At 42.4% G+C, this 15000-nt stretch overlaps 1 protein-coding gene across 2 annotated transcripts in view; it reads right to left on the reverse strand.

Annotated features, from left to right (window-relative positions):
- The window catches only part of LOC123499392 (protein dimmed-like), a 212374-nt gene that overhangs the window by 161749 nt on the left and 35625 nt on the right, over positions 1–15000 (reverse strand). The window contains exons 1-2 of one of the 2 annotated variants that reach the window (XM_045247334.1): positions 12122–12226; positions 9049–9946 (exon numbers count right to left, since the gene is read on the reverse strand). The exons of the other annotated variant lie outside the window; for it this stretch is intronic. The gene's annotated coding sequence lies outside the window, so the exon portion shown is untranslated. Of the gene's footprint in view, positions 1–9048; positions 9947–12121; positions 12227–15000 lie in introns of those variants that run through there. 2 annotated transcript variants of the gene reach the window in all.

Here is a 15000-nt window from a genome sequence, read left to right on the forward strand (position 1 = left end):
TATGTCAGGCCGCCCAGCGTGGAAATATGAATGCATGTAGAATGTTAGTCATAAACGAATGCACCGGGAAAATGTATGCGTGAGGGACTTCGGTAATACGCGAATGTAAAACTAGGGAACAATCTACAGGTTAACGTTTGTGTTACTCATGACGGGAGAGCGTTATTTTTTTAGAGGGACGAGATAGGAACGCTCTTTTCTCTTTTTTTTTTTTTTCAATCGGGGGTGGTCGGGCGCTGCAACACTGAGGCGGAGTGACGGACGGGGAAAAATTCGGGAGAGGGAAAGTTGAAATATGTATTATGAAGGTAGATACACAGACAGATGCATACATACGCACATACAAAATGAGGATGACGGAGGGAGAGAAAATGAGACACGCATAGTTGAAATACACATGATGAAACCGTGGGAAATAGGCGTAAAAATACATGCCTACATAAGCACATACACGCATACGTACATAAAAGGAGATAACGAGCTAAAAACAAAAGAGTAAAGTTGAAAAATATATATTGAAAGTGTGGAAAATAGACGCACGCATACTGAAATAAATATATGAAAGAGAATAACCAGATTAATATGAATAGAAGAGGAAAGCAAAAATGAAATATAACTATCATGAAAGCATGGAGACCGACTTACACACATACACAAATACGAAAATAGATAGAAGTAAGACACATTACAAATACCACAAATATTTATTTATCTATTTCATTCCAATAATACAAGCAAACTTTTACAGAGATAAATAAACAAAACATGAATAATAAAAATCTCTCTCTCTCTCTCTCTCTCTCTCTCTCTCTCTCTCTCTCTCTCTCTCTCTCTCTCTCTCCCTCTGTCTCCATCCATACCCGACTTAAACATATGCAAATTTACTGAGACAAAACATTCTCCTGCGTCTCTATCTGCTTCCCCCCCACACTCTTTCTCTCTCTCTCTCTCTCTCTCTCTCTGGGTAGCTGGTCTATAGGTAATCAGGCAGCGAGGAACATCTACGACAGCGGCAGATGGCGGGAGTACGTAATGCAAGTAGTGACAGGGATGACAGTATTACGCCAACAAGAGCCGTGGTACAGTGGATCCATGCGTGCTTTGGGTGCCGAGGGGTCTCCAAGCGCACGGGTTCGAATCCTGGTCACGGTCCGAGTGTAGGTTGGGCTTCCTCACTCGGGGCAACAGTGTTCTAGCGGGTGGGATTTGAGATAGGAGGTACCCCAAAAAATATACCCTTTAGCCCGGAAATTCCCGTGAAAAGCCTACATGGTATAAATAGATAAAATAAAGACAACATTTCTGGCATAATTAACAGGTAAACTTACAATGCTTTGTGGATGTATTAAGCTTGTAAACTCACTCTCTCTCTCTCTCTCTCTCTCTCTCTCTCTGACGTTATTTCTTATGGCCCAATCAGGTGCTGGATAAGGTGACGTCATGCTCTATTAGCCAATCACGTGCTAGGATCAGAGTGACGTCAGCCGCTCTAGCCAATGACGTCATAGGAATAGTGACGTCATATTGTCTCCATTCACTTATTGCTTCTGTCATCATTGCTTTTGCCGATATTTTTACCTACTACGACTACTATTACTACTACTACAATTACTACTACGACTACTGCTACTACTATTACTACTACTACAATAAATAATGTTCCTATTGACATTTATACGTAGGTAATGAATATAAACCTCGCAAAAATAGTCAGGCTTCTTTACTACACGTATTAATTAATGATTCTGCAGCTCATTATCACTTCACAAAATCAATCTTTAATCTTTCACTCGCTGTTAACGAGGAGTAATAACCTGGATGAATTTCTGAGTAAGTGTTACCAATTTTACACCCGATCTGGTCCTTCAGGTAAGAGATAAGAATAGATAGATAGATATAGACAGGTAGATAGATTCATAAATATAGACAGGTAGATAGATACATACATATATACATAGATAGATAGATAGATTAATAGATAGATATAGATAGATAGATAGATAGATAGAGAGAGAGAGAGAGAGAGAGAGAGAGAGAGAGAGAGAGAGAGAGAGAGAGAGAGAGAGAGAGAGAGAGAGAGAGAGAGAGAGAGAGAGACTACGTGAAGAAACAGGGGAAGCTGGATATGAAGAGATAGAAAACTTAACACGGAGACAGAAATTCAATACAAAAAGACAGAGAAAATATATATATATATATATATATATATATATATATATATATATATATATATATATATATATAAAAAGAGACAGATGGAATATAGATAGCTAGACACAGATAAACATGAAATTAAAAAGTGACATAGATAAATAAATACAGATGAATATAAACAGAGAAAACACAGATAAAAGGTTGACATGTGGAGAAACAGACAATGAAAGTAGGTAAATGCTAAAACAAATAAGAAAAAGATAGACAAGCAGAATAAAGAGACGGAAGAAATAAGAATGAACTGAGCGTGAAGACAAATGCAATAAGACACGCGAACAATTGGCAGTCCCTATCATTCATACAATCTCTGGTCCATAAATGTAAAAAACAAACGAATATTTCAAGGTACAGCTATTCGCCAAGATGTCTTCCTCCAGTGACGATGCTGAAGCGGTGGTTCCATTCTTTTGGCGCACCAGAGGAGTCAACAGAAAAGAAAATGCCTGTGGATACGTCAACCCACGGTCCGAGTGTAGGTTGGGCTTCCTCACTCAGGGCAACGGTTTCCTAGCGGGGGTGGGCTTTAAGTTAGGAGGCACCCCGAAAAGTACCCCCTTTAGCCCATAAATTCCCGTGAAAAGCCCACATGGTATAAAAAAAAATAAGAGACTGTACACCCATAGCGGCTTACCTGGTAACCTTCATTAGATCTCCCGTGCAGGTGTAAACATCAACACAGACACAAACAGTTCTTCCACGTGTACCTCATTTCCTAAGTCTGCCACCAACACGATTTTCACTACATTTCTTTATTAGTTTATCTCATTAAACACGCACTGCACATTACTTGTATCTCAATTCTCTCTCTCTCTCTCTCTCTCTCTCTCTCTCTCTCTGGAATACAAAAAGCAAACAGCAAATTAATTTTCAAAGTCTTCTCTTTTCACGGAGCGCTTCGATGTTTTGACTTACAGAATGTGTGTGTGTGTGTGTGTGTGTGTGTGTGTGTGTGTGTGTGTGTGTGTGTGTGTGTGTGTGTGTGTGTGTGTGTGTGTGTGTGTGTGTGTGTGTGTGTGTGTGTGTGTGTGTGTGTGTGTGTGTGTGTGTGTGTGTGTGTGTGTGTGTGTGTGTGCTAATACTGTCTTCTTAATTCCTTCTGCCAATACAAGACTCATTAGACGATTACTCCGCCAGGATAAAGCCAATTAAGTGGATTTGGCCGAGAGAGAGAGAGAGAGAGAGAGAGAGAGAGAGAGAGAGAGAGAGAGAGAGAGAGAGAGAGAGAGAGAGAGAGAGAGAGAGAGAGAGAGAGAGAGAGAGAGAAATTAGGCTCAGAATCAGAAGCACCAAGATATATCGTGTTGTAAATGAAACACACAGAAAACGTGGCGAGGGTATTAGTGAGGGAAGAAGAGGAAGAGGAAGAGGAGGAGGAGGAGGAGGAGGAGGAGGAGGAGGAGGAGGAGGAGGAGGAGGAGGAGGAGGAGGAGGAAGAAAAAAGAAGAGTAAACGTGTAAGAGGATGAGCTTCTAGATGGAGGGATGTTTGGGAGAGATAACAAGGAAGAGAAGGACGAGGAGGAGGAGGAAGAGAAGGAGGAAGAAGAGGAGGAGGCATGGAGGATAAGGAGGAGAGAGTAATAAAGGAAAAACATAAATGAGTAGAAAGTAGCAGTAGGAAAGGAAGGAGTAAAAAAGATGAGAGAGAGAGAGAGAGAGAGAGAGAGAGAGACTGTGTGTGTGTAATTCACTGCTGCAGTCTCTGACGAGACAGCCAGACGTTACCCTACGGAACGAGCTCAGAGCTCATTATTTCCGATCTTGGGATAGGTCTGAGACCAGGCACACACCACACACCGGGACAACAAGGTCACAACTCCTCGATTTACATCCCGTACCTACTCACTGCTAGGTGAACAGGGGCTACACGTGAAAGGAGACACACCCAAATATCTCCACCCGGCCGGAGAATCGAACCCCGGTCATCTGGCTTGTGAAGCCAGCGCTCTAACCACTGAGCTACCGGGCCGTGTGTGTGTGTGTGTGTGTGTGTGTGTGTGTGTGTGTGTGTGTGTGTGTGTGTGTGTGTGTGATTGAGGAGGCAGAAGATGGAGGGGCGCAGGGTACTCTAGAGGAGGAGGAAGGGAAGGAGGAGGAGGAGGAGGAGGAGGAAAAGAGGAGGAGGAGGAAAAAGAAGAGGAGAAGGAAAAAGAGGAGGAGGAGGAGGAGGAGAGGATAGATGCAACAATTGTCATAGTACGGAGCGGAAAGCACTGACGTCAATTGAGGAAAAAATATATATATGAGCAGTTTTTCCTTGACAACCAAAGGAACGGAAGACAAAAATAGCAAACGAGCAAGTCAGTGAATGAGTGAAGGATGGATGGATGGATAGATGGATTTGAACTTGGGCGCCGCAACAGCAAGGGTCATCTGGCGTCGCTACAATATAATAATAAAAACCCTTTCGTTTGAGTGAGTGAATTAATGTATGGATGAGTGGATGCATGAATGAGAGAATGAGACAAGCAGCGGCGGGTGTTGTGGATATTCATGTAGCTTTAAAGGATTAGCAGCACAGAGTCGTTTAAACATCACCATGAGAGAGCAAAGATGAATAATATAAACGTGGATTTTTACGACCACGCTAGATTGTCTACAGAATCTTGTAGTTAGAATAAGGAAATAAATTAAGGTACATATTTAACATTCCTTTATTTACGTAGCTTTAAAGGATTAGCGGGACAGTCATTTATAAATCACCATGAAAGAATGAAGTTGAATAATATAAACTTGGATTTTTACTATTGCGTGATTGTCTATACAGAATTTTGTGGTTAAAATAAGGAAATAAATTAAGATATATATAAGATTCTTTTTTTCACGTAGCTTTAAAGGATTAGTGGGTCTGAGTCGTTTATACATCACCATGAGAGAACAGAGAGTTGAATAATACAGAGTTGGAATTTTACTACCACGAGGGATAGTCTGTACATCGTCTTGTGAATAGAATAAGTAAATAAATGAATAAATACATATACAAGATTCATGTATTCATGTAGTTTTAAAGGATTAGTGGCCCTGAGTCGTTTATACATCACAGTGAGAGATTGAAGTTGAATAATACAGATTTTTACTACCACGCGGAGAGTCTGTCCAGCGTCTTGTGAATAGAATAAGTAAATAAATGAATAGATGTATGTATAAAATCCCTTATGGAAAATACATCTTTCTTTACAAATAGATGTATTAGAGACATGGAGAATTCTTTGGTAGGGAAAGCAGAGGATCGTGTTAGATATAAAAGTTGGAATCTATCCTTTATTCGTGTAAAATCCAACGTACTTGAGAAATAAAATAAAAATCCTCACTAGGATGAAAAGAAGAATCCTTCATTGAAAATAGCAAAAAAAGTTGTAATAATATTAGTTTCACTTGATACTATAGGAAGAAAGTAGAGGATTCCTAAGAAAATAAATATCAAAATGAAAAAAAAACAGAAATAATTCACTTTTCTTCATTGACTTCACCCATTAACGCAATTAGAAACAAACAATCTAATACCATATTCAAATCCTTAAGGAAAAAAAAAAATAAATAGTAACAATAATAATTCAAATCCCTAAAACCATGTCACCTTAACATCTTTAATATTATGTCGCGTTTTCATATTCATTTTGCTTACTATTTGATGACTTTCCACACCTTCAGAAGCTTATGTGGGGGATTCAAATAGTGAAGACTCTGATCATTAATCTTCTGACCTCTGTGAACCCTTCCTAATCTAAATGAAATCGTCCAGTCATACCCAAAACTCATGGTAAAAAATGTGTTCTAGTACTGAAGGGATTAACTCCACCATAGGAAAGAAACGAGAACCAAGGGAGCCAAACACGAGGACTAAACAAGGTAGTTACAACGACCTCAAACAACAATGACGACCACTAACTGACCGTAGAGCCCCGTTCCGTCCCTTTCCACTCGACCCTCCTCAAACTCGTCAACAAACTAACGCAGGTAAGGGACTCCACCAGGCTTAATTACCGCGAGTGTTACCTGAGGAGTACCTGGCGGCGAGGCAACGCTCAGAACTACTCGTCTTCCCTGCGTCTCCTCCTCTTCCTCCTCCTCCTCCTTCTTCTTCTTCTTCTTTAGCGTGGAAGAGACACACCATGGAAGAGAAAAGGAGATAAAAAAAATGACGAAGATGTTGAAGGGAAAGTAAAGGTACCGAACAAAACACTCACACGCACGCACGCACGCACGCACTCTCTCTCTCTCTCTCTCTCTCTCTCTCTCTCTCTCTCTCTCTCTGATAAGGAAAATACAAACAAAGGTACTGATGAGAGTGAAAGTACTGCATTCATTAATTCACTGGCTCTCCATCTCTCTACTCTGCAGATAATTTGCAGTTTCAATCAACCAGCGCTTAGGAATACACTGAAGAAAGGAGCTGGACAACAGATAAAAACAATAAACTTAATAACTTTATGTGGGTCTACAGAATATACAGTTGGCATGCTAACCAAACAAAGTTAAGCTCTGTATACCAAAAAGGCTTAACAAACAAATCAGTCAGCGATAAGAGGACTACTGACATGAACAGGAGATTGAAAGTACTGTATATAAGGTTTCTGATTCTTTGCTGCACTTTTCTTCTTTTTTTTTCTTAAGGGAGTGGAATCGCTTGCATAACGTAAATGAAGAACCATGAACTGAAGTGCCGCAAGCAAGCAGATTCCTATAACCAGAGCACACAGAAAAGACATACCAGGAAATCATTAGTCGATCCCTACTGACTCTTCCAACAGTCCGTGAACTCAATCCAGCGAAACACGTGCATAAGAGCACATCAAGAGTAAGCAGTATTCTGAAACGCTCTCTCTCTCTCTCTCTCTCTCTCTCTCTCTCTCTCTCTCTCTCTCCACTAGGTTTTAAAGCCCACAGAAGTGATTACCCAGGTTTTCAAGGGTGATTCTACTGATAATAATGAAAAAATCAACTTAATCTGTCAATAGTGGTAAAAACACCATTAAAAACCCGTGTAACTTCAACGAGAGCCTTTTGAATGTAGTGAAGGTGCGGTGCAGAAGTGTTTCTTAATATTGCCTCGATAATCACATGAGGATGCTAGAGAGAGAGAGACTCCTTAGCTTCCTCTGGCTCACCTGATGCTAGAAAGGCGAGACGGGAGATACTGCGGCGTGTGGCAACGAGTTAACCCCTTCTGTACCATGTTGCATTTCCATATTCATTTTATGGTTACTATTTGGTGATTTCATACAGCTTCAAAAACTTGTGTGGTGATTAGAATAATGAAGACTCAGGCCAGTAATCTTCTGACCTCCATAGATCCTTCCTAATGTAAATAAAATTGTCTAATCATACACAAAACTCAAGGTAAAAAATACGTCCCAGTACTGAAGAGGTTAAGTAATGATGCATCCGTTTATTTAATCCTTCGGTAGTCATGCACCATACTGCCCTTCTATGTACTGATCAACATTACTTGTACCTGAATGATTAAATGATGCCAATACAGGTACCCGAATCGTAATATTAGCAGGTTTAGCATATATGTTGAGTGAAATAAGGTAAATAGCGGAGCTGCTGCTATTGTTCCTCAAGGCCTCGTCAGGGGAGGTTCGAGACGGTTCGAAACACTGGCGATACGTTACCTTAGGGAGATTATTCAAACTTTGGGCATTACATGGAGTTTTCAGTGCACGCTCTTCCGCTCTTCTTCACTCTAACGAAGCAGGAACTGAGGAAGGGAGGGAAGAGAAGGATGAAAGAAGGAGAGGGAGCGAGTGGAGGAAGCAAGGAGAGAAATATGTTGAGATTCACAAACTCTTGAGTGAAGCTTCGAATTCGTTCATCGGTTTTCCTCATCTCCCTAACCTCCTCCTCTTCCTCTTCCTCCTCCTCCTTCTCCTCGTCCCTTTCAGAAGCGAGATATTGGAGGAAGACAATCTTATTCACTTACATGTTTCAAATATTATGATTTCTCATCTGTTTGTGTGTGTGTGTGTGTGTGTGTGTGTGTGTGTGTGTGTGTTCGTTCATGTATACGGAGTTCATATTTCAACTAACATGTATATTAATTCCCTTCTTTTCCCCTTTCAATCTAATTTGGAGCATCCCTGAGGTGACACGCTGGGGTGCATCCCTCGCCTCGCTGTAATGACCCTGTAAGAGTGTTCCAGGTGAGTTCATTTTCTGTCTTTTATCCACCTTGTATATCATTAGCCGGCTCTCCCTACCTCGCCTTCCCTCCCACGCCCCTTTCCCCCTCCTTCCCTCCCTTCTTCCCGACTCCCTGTCATTATCTAAACCATCAACTAAATGGAATCGCAATTACTACCCGTATTATTATTACCGTCATCATTATACGTATGGCATTAATTTACTGACCAGGTTAATTTGGCTCCTTTCTCTAGGCTCATTTACCTTTCTTCCTTCCCTTCTATCTTTTCTCCCAATTTCCTTATTATTACTAGTATTACCATCTATGTTTTTTATCATCTATGTATTATTTTTTTTCTGACCTGGATATTTTTTGCTCCATCTATACCTTATTTACTTCACCTCCTTCACTTCCCCCACCTCCTGCTTCCTTTATTATTGTCTCTTACCATTATCAATAACACTATCATTAATATTCTAACCCAACTCATCTTTCACCATCTTTTACTTCATTTACCTTCCCCTCCCTCTCCTTCACCCCCATCTTCTCCTAGCCTTATTATTACTACCATTACCTTACCACTACTATGCCACATATGGTACTAATTTACTCACCTAGATCATTTTACCCTTTTCTTTTCCCTCATTACCTTCCTTCCTTCACTTCTACCACCACCACCACCTCCCTCTCCTTCTGATCGTTACTTACCTAGCGGGGGGCCGTAGCGAGGGAGTCACCTGCAGTAATCCCTAATCACCTGTGTCTTGGAGGCGACAGGTGAGGGTTAGGCGGGGAGGAGACGAGGAGAGATGGCAGGCTAGCAGTAACGCGTCCACCTTGCACTCGAGCGCCGAAACATAGCACTAGGGAGCCAAACAGAGGTAGTGGCGAGGGTGCGGAATCCAACACCCCTCATAATACTCCCTTGTCGATGCGTGGGGAGCCGCTACCACCTTCACGCATCTTGGGGAGGTCCTGTTTGCTTGCCTTAGGTCCGCCGCTCTCTTGTTACAGCAGGGGAAGAAAGGCCGAGGAAGCGGGAAGGGATGTGTGGGTGTTGGTACTGGATGGAGAGGAAGGTTAGGGAAAGGATGACGGGGATAGATGGCTAAGTGGGTAAAAATAAAGGTTCAAAAGAAGATTATGGTTAGGGATTGTCTTTGAAGGTGAAATCTATTGAGGATTGTAGCTAATGCTGTACAAGTTAGGTTAGGATGGAAAAAACGCTGCGGGAAACAATACTTCGGGGTAAACAGGGATTAGGAAGTGCTACATTAAAAAAAAAACGGAAAATAAAGGAGAGGCGGGATAGAAGAACGGAACCAGGAAGGAAGGAAGGGAAGGAAGGAGGGAGGAAAGGAAGAGAGGAAGACCCGGTTTCGTATTTCAGGAAACTGTCACTTTGATTAGGCAGTGAAAGGAGGTAAGGAGAAAGACCGGCGAAGTACTCACACGTTCAAGATTAATTCATGGGCTCACGTCCGAGTACTGAGACGCGTGTTCAGATTCTGGCTCACTTGTAAGGTTCAAAGGTTCATTTTCCGCGACATCCTCTCATTCTCTCTCTTTCTTTTTCTTTGCTCTTGGAATCTCGTAATATTTTTCCCTTTTAAGGAGGAAGATTGAAAAATACACTATATTGATCTTTTATGGAGGAAAATAAGAGATGAAATAGAAGGAGGAAGAGGAGGAGCAGGAGGAGGAGGAGGAGGTGGAGAAGGAGGAGGAGGATGAGGAGGAAAAGTAGGAGGACGAGAGATATTTTGATTAGACTCAGAATTCCACATTTTGAACATTTTTAGCGACTGACGAGTTAAAGTTCTGATTGGGAGCTAAAAATTGTAAATGTGTGTGTGTGTGTGTGTGTGTGTGTGTGTGTGTGTGTGTGTGTGTGTGTGTGTGTGTGTGTGTGTGTGTGTGTGTGTGTGTGTGTGTGTGTGTGTGTGTGTGTGTGTGTGTGTGTGCTGATAGATATAGTAATAACAGCATTACTAGTAAACATAGCGCTACAGCGCCCCCTTCACTAAAACAAATATTATTAGTATAATCACGACTACTACAGCTACTACTACTACTACTACTACTGTTACTACTACTACTTCTACTATTACTACTTCTACAATTGTTGCTACTACTACTACTACTACTATTACTACTTCTTCTACTGTTACTAGTACTATTACTACTATTACTACTTCTACTACTGTTACTACTACTACTACTACTACTACTACTACTACTAATAATAATAATAATAATAATAATAATAATAATGTTTGTGCTGCTACTGTTTGTGCTACTACTACTACTGCTGCTGCTGCTGCTGCTGCTGCTGCTGCTGCCACCACTGCTGCTGCTGCTGCTGCTGCTGCTGCTGCTGCAACAACAACAACAACAACAAACAACAACAACAACAACAACAACAACAACAACAACTGCTGCTGCTGCTGCTGCTGCTGCTGCTGCTGCTGCCATTATTATTTTTGCTGTGCATCAATAAACTACTACTGCTGTCAGTACTGTTACTGTTGCTGGTGCTGCTGCTGGATCTGTTGGATGCTGCTGCTACTACTACAACTACTAATGTTAATTTTACTATCGTTAATACTACTGCTACTGCTGCTGCTACTGCTGCTGCTGCTGCTGCTACTGCTGCTGCTACGACAACTAAATGTTAATTTTACTATTGCTACTACTGTTACTACTACTACTACTACTACTTCTACTACTACTACTACTACTACTACTACTACTACTACAACAACAACAACAACAACAACAACAACAACAACAACAACAACAACAACAACAACAACAACAACAACAACAACAACAACAACAACAACAACAACAACAACAACTACTACTACTACTACTACTACTACTTCTACAATAACAACTACTACTACTACTACTACTACTACTACCACTTCTACTAACACTACTAACACTGCCGAAAAATAACAAGATAAAACTGAGTAAATAAGCACATTAGTATCGTATTTCCACCACAGAGAATTTACGGAAAAATAAAAAATAAAAGTAAAACACACACACACACACACACACACACACACACACACACACACACACACACACACATTGTTTTAGCTTTATTGTAATTATCTAGATTGAAACCTATAATCTCTTCCCTTTAATAATAGCTATTCTTAGAACTTACTTCGATACCCGGGGCCCTAAGCAAGTGTGTGTGTGTGTATTTGTTTGTGTGTGTGTGTGTGTGTGTGTGTGTGTGTGTGTGTGTGTGTGTGTGTGTGTGTGTATCCTCAAACTCCCTTCCCCCCTCCCCCTCGTCACCTGTTGCGGCGGTTCATTCAACAAGTGGATTCGTCTCTCTCTCTCTCTCTCTCTCTCTCTCTCTCTCTCTCTCTCTCTCTCTCTCACCCTTTTTTTCGATTTCCTCAGCCTCTTCCTTCACTCCGCCTCACTCACGCAGCGGTCCCACACACTCCCACACCTTCCTTACCTGCCTGCTGACAACAACACACTTACGCCACATACACCAGAAAAAAAAGGGAAAACATGAAAAAAAACACATGAAGCGATAAATAAACCACACACTTAATATTCCACACAACTCAGCAATTTTCAAAGACTTTCCAAACGAGGCACAAAAAGAAAAAGAACAATTGAAGAAAAAATATAACACAACACGAACATGTATTGCAAATGAGCGAAATATTATGAAAAAACAACAATAATTTCTCTTTTTTGCTTTTCTCTCTCTGATAACTCGCAAACAGTAAGCTCTCAGTCTTACAAGCAGCTGGTTCGACGCAGCTGGGGGACACAGCGCGCGTCGCTTCACTGCACGGATGAGACAGGTGGTGGGAGCGACGAGGGGCAACGTACTTCCCCTCTCACGACCACCGGGAAACTAAGCCAACAGGTAGCTAGCGGCTCATTTATATACTGGCGCGGTGGAGAGAAGAGGATGAAGAGGAGGAGGAGGAGGAGATGGAGGAGGAGGGATGTGGGTGGAAGGAGCCTGGGCGCAGATGGGTGGCGACATTCTCTCTCTCTCTCTCTCTCTCTCTCTCTCTCTCTCTCTCTCTCTCTCTCTCCCTAGCGTGTATGTGTGTGTTTAGACTTTTTGTAAACAATCCCACAATCTCTCTCTCTCTCTCTCTCTCTCTCTCTCTCTCTCTCTCTCTCTCTCTCTCTCTCTCTCTCTCTCTATCTATCTATCTATCTATCTATCTATCTATCTCTCTCTCTCTGACTGAAGTCCATCATGTATTTAGCAATCACCTGAAATTTCCTTCCAATTCATCCCTCTCCCTCGCACGCTCCCACTCCCTCTCTCCCACGCCCTCATTCACTCTCACTCACTCTCGTAACTTGTTGGCAATTATCGCACACGTGGCAACACTGCAATGGACGAAACCTCAGCTGGTGACAATTTGGGCGTTTCATTCCACCCTCACACACTCTTCCTTTCCCCCTCTCTCTCTCTCTCTCTCTCTCTCTCTCTCTCTCTCTCTCTCTCTCTCTCAAAAATGACTCTCCCCACATCAATGGATTCCAAAGAGGGGGAAAAATGGAAAGAGGGAAAAAAAAGAGGGAAAGTCATGTCAATTTGCTCAGCGTGTAAGATGATCATGACAGAGAGAGAGAGAGAGAGAGAGAGAGAGAGAGAGAGAGAGAGAGAGGATAAATACATGGTTTCAAAGGATGAATATGAGAATAATTGAGGGGAGAGAGAGAGAGAAAACGAAAGAGACAGACACATGCAGACTCTAGACAAACAGACAGACAGAGAGATAGACAAACTGAGACAGACTGACAGACAGACGTACGGACACACAGACAGACGGACAATAAGACGGAAAGACAGACAAATTGAAGCAGATTAAGGGATATAAGTACACAATTATATCTATTTAACGAAAGATTGACAGATTATATCAGACACACAGACAGACAGACAAACAGTTTCAGTCAACACACTTCCCTCTTTGCATTCTTCTGTTTATTTTCGTCTTAGTCTTCCTTCTTTATCAACATTCCCTTTCATCATTTTTTGCAGATTATCCTTATCCTCTCCCTCCCTCTCTCTCTCTCTCTCTCTCTCTCTCTCTCTCTCTCTCTCTCTCTCTCTCTCTCTCTCTCTTCCCTTCTTTCCTCCCTCTCTCTGTCTCCAGACTTGACACAATAGCAGTCTCTTTCCTCCAGAGGGTGAAGGGAAGAGGAGGAGGAGGAGGAGGAGGAGGAGGAGGAGGAGGAGGAGGAGGAGGAGGAGGAGGAGGAGGACAAGAACCAGACTTACACGTTTTTTTTTTTTTCTAAATGCGAAATGTGTGTAGTGTATTGTTCAGACCACAACCACCGCTACCCTCTTTTTCCTCCTCCATTTCTTGTACTTACCCTCCTCCTCCTCCTCCTCCTCCTCCTCCTCCTCCTCCTCCTCCTCCTCCTCCTCCTCCTCCTCCTCCTCCTTTTCCTCTTCCTCCTCTTCCTCTTATCCCTCTTATCCTCCCTACACCTCACTTTTCCTTTCTCCTCACAGCCTTCACCACGACTACCACTATCACTAGCACAGCTGCCTCCTCCTCCTCCTCCTCCTCCTCCTCCTCCTCCTCCTCCTCCTCCTCCTCTTCCTCCTCGACTTCCTCTGTCTCCTCCTCCCTTCTTCCTGTGCACCGAGATATTCCTTCGTAGAATGACCCTGTGACAGTAAGTCCCTCTGTGACACACACACACACACACACACACACACGTGCTTTTGTCAACATGTTTATTTAATGTATTTTTTTCTTTTTCTTTTTCTTTTTTTTTATCTTGTAAGGTTTCCGTCAGTACACATGTGGATCAGAGAGAGAGAGAGAGAGAGAGAGAGAGAGAGAGAGAGAGAGAGAGAGAGAGAGAGAGAGAGAGAGAGAGAGAGAGAGAGAGAGAGAGAGAGAGAGAGAGAGAGAGAGAGAGACAGCTGACTGACTATACATCCTACATTTCCACCCACTCATCTCTCTCTCTCTCTCTCTCTCTCTCTCTCTCTCTCTCTCTCTCTCTCTCTCTCTCTCTCTCCAAACACGCCCCGCCCACGCTCCGCCCACACGCAGGTCAGAGGGTAACTTCACATTGAACACACGCCTTCAATCCACGCCCACGCACTCCCTACCACGAATTACACGCCCTCTGTAAGCACACGCCTTGCTCCACTTACGCCCTTTGCCTTACCCTTAGCACGCCCTCCACCGCCCATACTTTCCGTTTCCTTTTTTAATATTAAGGAAAATGGGAAACTCTCTCTCTCTCTCTCTCTCTCTCTCTCTCTCTCTCTCTCTCTCTCTCTCGTATATTTATGGGCCTCATTCTGTCCACTGTCCGGTTTTTCTGTTATAAAAGTGTGTGTGTGTGTGTGTGTGTGTGTGTGTGTGTGTGTGTGTGTGTGTGTGTGTCTAACCGTGACCAGAGGGACCTGTATGTATGTATGTATGCATGTGTGTATGTCAGTAATGCATGTATGTTTTGTATTTTTTGTAGATACTTTTTGTTCCATTAATGTTGACGTGTATTTTCAGTGTGTGTGTGTGTGTGTGTGTGTGTGTGTGTGTGTGTGTGTGTGTGTGTGTGTGTGTGTGTGTGTGTGTGTGTGTGTGTGTGTGTGTGTGTGTGTGTGTGTGTGATCAACATTTT

The sequence above is a fragment of the Portunus trituberculatus genome, chromosome 49 (assembly GCF_017591435.1).
Source record: "Portunus trituberculatus isolate SZX2019 chromosome 49, ASM1759143v1, whole genome shotgun sequence".
Taxonomy (NCBI): domain Eukaryota; kingdom Metazoa; phylum Arthropoda; class Malacostraca; order Decapoda; family Portunidae; genus Portunus; species Portunus trituberculatus.